At 45.8% G+C, this 9,154-nt stretch overlaps 1 protein-coding gene across 5 annotated transcripts in view; it reads right to left on the bottom strand.

Annotated features, from left to right (window-relative positions):
• The window catches only part of sema6a (sema domain, transmembrane domain (TM), and cytoplasmic domain, (semaphorin) 6A), a 187,507-nt gene extending 178,722 nt beyond the window's left edge, over nucleotides 1–8,785 (bottom strand). For all 5 annotated transcript variants that reach the window (XM_068029878.1, XM_068029883.1, XM_068029880.1 and 2 more), the window contains exon 1: nucleotides 8,658–8,785. The gene's annotated coding sequence lies outside the window, so the exon portion shown is untranslated. The remainder of the gene's footprint in view (nucleotides 1–8,657) is intronic.
• Nucleotides 8,786–9,154: the final 369 nt, after the last annotated feature.

The following is a 9,154-nucleotide window of genomic DNA, read 5'->3' on the forward strand; positions in this document are numbered from 1 at the left end:
CAGCATATAGAAAAAGGCTGATGGATATGCGCAACAAAATGCTTGGTACATTGGCAGGCCTGCCAGAAAGCCTGCTGTCATGGTTATGGAGCATGAAGGAGTCCGGCAACAACTTGACACAAGGCTTTGTGCAGAGCTTGGAGCGCATCCTTTCCAGCCTGGAAGTGGTGGCCAATTCCACGAGAACACTGCAGACCCAACCATGATGCAGCAGCTGATGACTGATATCCCAGCTTCCATTGCAGCACAAACAGAAGCCACCCTGAGCGCTGAGGTTGAAACCAGGCAATCTCAGCTTTTGCCATGCAAGCCCAGCTTGATACCATGCAGACTCAGATTGCTGCCATCATGGCTGCAGATACCAGTGCTTTAAGGAGCTTCCAGGATTTAACAGCAGTCCAGCAATCTGTCAGATTACAAGGATTGTTGAGGCACTCCCCAGGGAGTGACAGTGGCTCCATGGAGCACGAGTCTGCTGTCCATGCTTGGTATGACACCATTCATCCTCACACCTCTGGTTCTCCCTCAGTTCCCTTGCTCTTGCCTGTCAGACAGTCAGCCCAGACTGCTATTGCCCATGCCGAGGTTGGTGCATTCCAAAGCTTCAAGGCTGGTTTAGGTTATCCTGCAAGGCCATCTGCAGTCTTCCTCATTGAAAGTAGGTGGTCTTCCACCAGCCAGGCTGTAGCCAATGGTTTGGCACTGTGTAGGCCAGGCAAAGGCACCCGAAAGACAGGCACTAAAGGAATGCATAAGGATGATTTGTTGACTTTGTATGGAATATTAGATGGTTTATTTGATAAAGTTGGTTTGAAATGGTTGTTCTGTGGTGGCTTTGATTTGAACATTGTGATCAAGAGGATGCTGTGATGGTCAGTGACAGAGGGAAGGTGTTAAATGGGGAATTGAGGTTGTGTTCAATGGTACTGCAGTCTGATGAGGCGATCACAGACAGCAGGTCTGGCAGCATTTGTGGAGAGAGAAACAGAGTTAACGTTTCAGGTCTGTGACCTTTCATCAGAACTGGCAAAAGTTAGAAATGTAATAAGTTTTAAGCAAGTGAAGCGGGGGTGGGGGGGGGGGGGGGGGTGGTGGTGGTGGGGGTGGTGAAGAGAACAAAAGAGAATGTGTGTGATCAGGCAGAGGGCAGGAGAGATTATTTAACAAAGCTGTCATGGGACAAAGGCAAAGGACGTATTAATGCTTGTGGTGAAAGACAAAGCATTAGTCCAAAGCGAGTGTTAATGGCAGAATAATGAGCAGTTCTGTCTACATGAAAAACCAGCACATGGTTAAAAATTAAAATAAAATAAAACAATAAAAACATTGAAAAATATAAAAAAAGGCCAGTCCTGCTCTGAAATTGTTGAACTCAAGGTTGAGTCTGCAAGGCTGTAGTGTGCCTAATCAAAAAATCAGGTGCTGCTCCTCGAACTTGCATTGATGTTCACTGGAACACTGCAGCAGGCCAAGGACAGAAATGTGGGCATGAAAGCAGGGGGAGTGTTGAAATGGCAAGCAACCAGAAGCTCGGGGTCATGCTTTTGGATTGAGTGGAGGTTTTCCGCAAAGTGGTCACCCAATTGAGTTTGGTCTTCCCAATGTAGAGGCGACCGCATTGTGGGCAGCGAATACAGTATACTAAATTAAAGGAAGAACAAGTAAATTGCTGCTTCACCTGGAAGGAGTGTTTGGGACCTGGGGATGGTGAGGAGAGAGGAAGTAAAAGGGTTGGCATTACACCTCCTGCAATTGCATGAGAAGGTGACGTAGGAAAGAGACGAGGTGTGTGAGTACCAGGTGAGCAGTGATGGAGGAGTGGACCAGAGTGTCGCATAGGGAATGATCCCTTTGAAATGCTGACAGGGGAGGGGAAGATGTGTTTGGTGGTGGCGTCACACTGGAGATGGCAGAGGATGATCCTTTAGATGTGGAGACGGGCGTGGTGGAAAGTGAGGACAAGGGGAACCCTATCGCAGTTCTGGGAGGGAGGGGAAGGGGTGAGGGCAGAGGTGCAGGAAATGGGCCGGACACGGTTGACGGCCCTGACAACCACAGTGGGGGGGTATCCTCGGTTGTGGATAAAGGACAACATGTCAGAAGTGCAGTCGTGGAAGGTTGCATCATCAGAACAGATGCTCACCTGGTACTCGCACCCGAGACCCTGCTCACCTGGTACTCGCACCCGAGACCCTGCTCACCTGGTACTCGCACCCGAGACCCTGCTCACCTGGTACTCGCACCCGAGACACTGCTCACCTGGTACTCGCATCCGAGACCCTGCTCACCTGGTACTCGCACCCGAGACCCTGCTCACCTGGTACTCGCACCCGAGACACTGCTCACCTGGTACTCGCACCCGAGACCCTGCTCACCTGGTACTCGCACCCGAGACCCTGCTCACCTGGTACTCACACCCGAGACCCTGCTCACCTGGTACTCACACCCGAGACCCTGCTCACCTGGTACTCACACCCGAGACCCTGCTCACCTGGTACTCACACCCGAGACCCTGCTCACCTGGTACTCGCACCCGAGACCCTGCTCACCTGGTACTCACACCCGAGACCCTGCTCACCTGGTACTCGCACCCGAGACCCTGCTCACCTGGTACTTACACCCGAGTGCCTGCTCACCTGGCACTCCTACCTGAGATCAAGCCCCCCCTCCACCCCCCCCCCCCCACCTTGCAGAACATCCAAGACCCAGCTCAGTCGTGCAGAGTACACAGCACAGCAGGCCGACAATGGCCTCTGCTCCCTCCTCTTCCCCTATCCAGTGCTGGTCATGGCTGCCCACATGTCGCGGCACTGAGGCGTCGCCGCGATGCCACCAGCTTTCAATGACCGGGGATCTGAAGGCATGTGAGGGCCGCCCATCATCCACTTAATTCCAAGCCCCTCATTGAATTACCTGATAATGTATTAAAAGTAAATGTTCTACAACTTAGTTACATTCCCATCGTGTCGGGTCGGTGCATTGCCTTGGTGCTTTCCAGCCACTGACTAAATTTGGAACTGATGTCATGATGTCAGATTTCTGGGCGGACGTGTCCGACACAATTCTTTGGCCTCCCACACCTCCATTCCTGCTCCAAACAGCCGCATTAAATTCAGTCCTCAGGGCATGCATCCCTTTGTGGTTGTGGGACATTTTAGTGTTTAGATGTGGTGCCTGCAAAGCCACATGTGTGAAGTCGATGGCATCCATCTCCATGGGGAAGCATGTCATCCTGGGGAAGGGATGTGCACCCTCCACCAGCTTCCCTCTGGTCAGTGAAAATGCAGTGGATTTCTCTCTCCTGGCATACAGAACGTCTGTCACCTGCCTTATACAACAGTGAATAGCAAACTGGGGAATTTTAAGAGATGTCAGTCCAGCCTAGGAGGATCCTGATGTGAAGAAGGTCATGGCCACGGTCACCTTTACAGCCACTGGCAGCACTGACCTCGCCTATTCTGAGGCTGCAGGTCTGTCTGCAAGAGGTGGCAGAATTCCGTGAGCATTTCCTTTGTAAAATGGAGTCCTTATACACACTATTCCTGGCTTAGGTTGAGGTAAGAGAAATGCTTTCTGAAGACCCTGGATGCTGAAAGCTCTTCACCCGCTCCCCCACCTCCCTCTTTTTTCTGCCCATCCTCCCCTGTGTTGCCTCTGATCAATTTCCTTGACATGCTGCAGGCTAAGGGCAGTGGTAACTGCAGCACGTACCTATGACTGGGAGTAGTGGTCTGAGCAGAACCTTTGAAGTCAGAACCAAGGCCTTCACCAAATGCAAAACCATTCCCTGTAGACTTCTGCAGTAGAAAACTCACAGCACTTTGACAAGCTCAGACAGAGCCAATAAAAATCAATTGCTTTAAATAGCACAGTGGGAGTGGGGAGGCGGTCCTTCCTGCTGCTGAATGCATTTTAAGAGAGGGAGTTAGCTGGAGTGTTGAGGTTGGAAATGATTCAGTTGGTGTGAAATCAGCATTACACACTGACTGATGTCAAAATCTGCATACTCTGAATACTTCTGGTGCACGCTTCTAATGCTTGCGCTAAAGCTCTCATCAAAATTAAAGTTTTTAAAATTCATACATGAGATATGGGCGGCACTGGCTAGGCCAGCATTTATTGGCCATCCCTAATTGCCCTTGAGAATGTCGTGGTGAGCTGCCTTCTTAAACCGCTGCAGTCCCTGGGATGTAGGTACACCCACAGTGCTATTAGGAAGTGTGGGGGTTTATACCGGAAATGTGTGCATGTAACGTGGACTCGATTTTGCGCCTGAATTGACACTTGTGGCGCTGAAATTATTGATGCTATGGAGCTGAATTTTGAGGATAACATTTCTGTGGATCATTTTTTGATGCTTTCAAGGTGACTGGGACCTGAAAATGAAATTTCCTAACAAAGAAAATCCATTTTGCAAACTTTGTTGGAGAACCCACAAACAGAGCTCATTGTTCCTAGAGATGGTCTTTCCTGCATTTTTCCCACCTGCCCAATTGAATGCATTGGCAAAGTGTTGTCAGCCACCCCATTAATAATCAAAAAGGACTGTAACTGCAACAAAGCAGTGCAGTAAAGATATAACCAAGACTCAACTCTGTGCTTTCTGTTTACAAACAGTAGTTTCCCCAATGAAACCACTCAGCAAGAAAACACATAAATATTGTTACCTTCACTAGAGTTTTTGCTGTGTAGACAACCAACAAATTCTTTGCCGCATAAGTGTTAGCGAAAATGTTTGAACATATTCTAATAAACTAGTAAGTGATTGTTTGAACAGGCTAAACTTTTTCTTAGCTTAGTCTTTTGAATTACAATATTCATATCAAGTTCAGTGGAACAATCACCCAAATACTGTCAATTAATCAAAAAAGTAATATTGAATATAATATAATATAATATAATAATATAACTTAGAATACTGCGTGCAATTCTGGTCGCAACGCTACCAGAAGGACGTGGAGGCTTTGGAGAGGGTACAGAGGAGGTTTACCAGGATGTTGCCTGGTCTGGAGGGCATTAGCTATGAGGAGAGGTTGGAAAAACTCAGATTGTTTTCACTGGAACGACGGAGGTGGAGGGGCGACATGATAGAGGTTTACAAAGTTATGAGTGGCATGGACAGAGTGGATAGTCAGAAGCTTTTTCCCAGGGTGGAAAAGTCAGTTACTAGGGGGACATAGGTTTAAGGTGCGAGGGGCAAAGTTTAGAGGGGATGTGCGAGGCAAGTTTTTTGCACAGAGGGTGATGAGTGCCTGGAACTTGCTGCCAGGGGAGGTGGTGGAAGCAGATACGATAGCGACGTTTAAGAGACATCTTGACAAATATATGAATAGGAAGGGAATAGAGGGATATGGACCCCGGAAGTGCAGAAGGTGTTAGTTTAGGCAGGCATCAAGATCGGCGCAGGCTTGGAGGGCCGAATGGCCTGTTCCTGTGCTGTACTGTTCTTTGTTCTTTGTAACATATTCAATGTGTAAAGCTAATTGTTCTGTTCTTGTCTCAAACCTTATGACTCCACTTTCAGGAAACACTGTTACTCCAGTGAAAGCATTAAATGTACTAAACACAACAGAATAATCAATGCACACAAAATAGAGCAGAAAGGTCTTACAAATTGTCTTAGGTAAGCTCTCGGGAAAATTTTAGCACCCCCCACCCTCCCCCCCCACCATCAACCATCCATCCAATTGTCCCTTAAAAGACTTTAAGGTTTTCTTCCACAATCCTAGCCAGCAGTCCATCCTAAGTTTTAAACACTCTTCCCTCTTCTCTTTGGCCTCCTTGTCTCGAGAGATAATGGGTAAGCGCCTGGAGGTGGTCAATGGTTTGTGAAGCAGCGCCTGGAGTGGCTATAAAGGCCAATTCTAGAGTGACAGACTCTTCCACAGGTGCTGCAGATAAAATTGGTTGTTGGGGCTGGTACACAGTTGGCTCTCTCCTTGCGCTTCTGTCTTTTTTCCTGCCAACTGCTAAGTCTCTTCGACTCGCCACGCTTTAGCCCCGCCTTTATGGCTGCCCGCCAGCTCTGGCGATCGCTGGCAACTGACTCCCACGACTTGTGATCAATGTCACAGGACTTCATGTCGCGTTTGCAGATGTCTTTAAAGCAGAGACATGGACGGCCGGTGGGTCTGGTACCAGTGACGAGCTCGCTGAACAATATGTCCTTGGGGATCTTGCCATCTTCCATGCAGCTCACATGGCCAAGCCATTTCAGGCGCTGCTGGCTTAGTAGGGTGTATATGCTGGGGATGTTGGCCACCTCGAGGACTTCTGTGTTGGAGATACGGTCCTGCCACCTGATGCCAAGGATTCTCTGGAGGCAGTGAAGATGGAATGAATTGAGATGTTGCTCTTGGCTGATGTACGTTGTCCAGGCCTCGCTGCTGTAGAGCAAGGTACTGAAGACACAGGCTTGATACACTTGGACTTTTGTGTTCTGTGTCAGTGTGCCATTTTCCCACACTCTGTTGGCCAGTCTGGACATAGCAGAGGAAGCCTTTCCCATGCGCTTGTTTAATTCTGCATTGAGAGACAGGTTACTGGTGATAGTTGAGCTTAGGTAGGTGAACTCTTGAACCACTTCCAGAGTGTGGTCGCCGATATTGATGGATGGGGCATTTCTGACGTCCTGTCCCATGATGTTCGTTTTAAACACTATATGTAGATAGTGAGCTGACAGAAGTCTTAAGTTTGCTTTTCATCACTTTGAACCTGTGTCCCTTGTTCTACTTTCATAACACACCACAAATTATCCCTCTGGATTTACTTTTTCCATACTATCGGATATATTGTACAGCTTTATAATCTCCCCCATCAGCCACCTGCTCACAAGACTGAAGAGCCTAAATTTCTCCTGTCTTCCCTCATACTTCAAATCTCCAACACTAGAAATCACCTTGCGGCTCTTCTATGTATCACCCCCAGGGTTGGAATATTTCTCCTGTGTCCTGGTGAGCAAAGCCATGAACTTTTTTTACTTTTGTTGTGTAGTCCTTTTACCTGTCAATTGCTCCCATCAAATGACCACATCATTCCAAAGTACTTATTCCAAAAAACACCAATGATTTAATATCTTAGCAGCCATTTTACTTATCGCAATATTCAACTCAAGAGCATACTGGCATAAAAGTTTTTCCTACTTGTCATTGTTGCACTGTAAGCCAGGTCATCCCATGTCATTTTGCACCGTACATAATGCAATTCATTCAGAATGAGAAATCTGCATGACTCATTACAATGAGAGAGCTGTGTGTAATGACAACTTAAACATCTCCACTGAAATCTATCTGTGCCTGCACCTGTTAGTCACGCACAGCAGGGCTGCCCATCAGCCAAGTTGATGGCCTCAATTTCAGGATAGAAATTATCATCCCACCAGGATATGGTAAATTAAAAAATTCTACTAGCGTTTGCACAGCAGATCCACCTTGCGCATGCTGTGTGTCTCTCAGATGATTAATGACAGAATGCAGTGCTCAAGTATCTTCAGAAACTACAAGATAAACAAAAACTTTAACTCTTATTTCTAATATTGAGTCAATACATTGCTGCTTGATATTGATGAAAATTGAGCTGAAGTCACACATGCAGCTAGTTTTGCCACAGGGGAGGAAAGGCCCTTTGTGAATTTACAGTTGGTGCACCTCACATCATCTGGTATAAATGGTGCGGGATTCTTTACAATCATACCTTTGAAGTAAAGCTTCCACTTCTGACTCTTGTGCAGATTCAGGTTGTGAATCGGAACTTTCATAAGTCGGCATGCTGAGAATTTCTACTGGTTTTAACCAAATATGTCACAGCATGCAGCTCGCTGTTAATTTAATATCTCCTGGAGCACATTCTGGTGGCTCAATATCAGGTCCCAGTCTAAATGCTGAGAGTCTGCATTCAGCTCTGCTCATCTGGCCCAAACCAAGTACAACCCCTTTGTGAAACTGTACAAGTGAGGCATAGGAAAGATCTGGCCTTCCCAGATAATGTTTTCTTTCCCCTGTCATTTCATTTTGAAGTCCAATTTATTTTTAGACTGAATACAACATGAACCCTGTTATAGCATGTGAGAATTTTCATGCAAAACAGAATAAATGATGAAAATGCACCAAAGAGAAATGGAATGAAATCTTTACTAAGAAATCTTGAAGTACTGTTTGCTTTCTGTAAGACTGTATCAGAACCTTTGACACAGCTATTGCACTGCACGATTTACAATGGGTCCATAATAATTATTTGGGACTTCTTTGAAAACAGCCAGATTATCCCACTGGAGATCCTACCAGTTATTTTAGTATTCCTAAAATTCGTCATACAGCAATTAGTTGAACTGTATTCTTTAAAAAACACAGCAATTATCGGTGATCAGAAACAGCTTAAAATACCCAAGTCTCCATAACTCACAATGCTTTCTGTTAAATACTGGACATATAGCTTAACTTACCCAGAACAAGTGATTTGAAATAATTTCTATCCTATTTTAAACTTTTAAAATTCCAATTCCTCCAAAACAATGTTCATTTTCAGTTTGGTTACACCATTGCTCGACATCTTTATGTTCCTTTACCTCACTTTACTTTTTATTTCATATTTACATACATAAGTTTGATTTTTTTAAAAACATGATTTGCTTCTGATAAGTATTACAGAAAATAACATACCTTATTTTCTTGTCCTGCAAACCTTATGTTGAACCCAGCTCAACTATGCAGTAGTCTACAATTCCTGATAGTAACCCGTTGACTTACTAATGAAAGATAGCTCTGGTCAACCACATGCTCCAAAGGAAATACGCACAAGATGGGTGACATGGGGAGGACTCTCCACATGACCAATGGTTCTACAGGATTTTGCACATATTCCATGCATTATAAAAGGAAAATTGGGAGCTATCAGCTGAAATCAGCCATCCTGGAAAAGGAAGCATGGGATTGGCAGCAGGAAGGGATCTCCCATCCTGCGGAACAATGATTAGGATCAGCTCTGCATGTAACAGTTTCCCAAATTGGTCAAGAGTTCTCAATTTAGAAATGGTGAGAAGCAGTTATGGTAAGCAGTGTACTGTGTACCAAACCTGTTAAGCAGCATTATTAATGAACTTATTGTTTGAAAAACAATTATACATTGTAACAGAGGTGTATGTCAATATCTTAGAAAC

This window comes from Heterodontus francisci, chromosome 4 (genome assembly GCF_036365525.1).
Source record: "Heterodontus francisci isolate sHetFra1 chromosome 4, sHetFra1.hap1, whole genome shotgun sequence".
NCBI classification, from domain to species: domain Eukaryota; kingdom Metazoa; phylum Chordata; class Chondrichthyes; order Heterodontiformes; family Heterodontidae; genus Heterodontus; species Heterodontus francisci.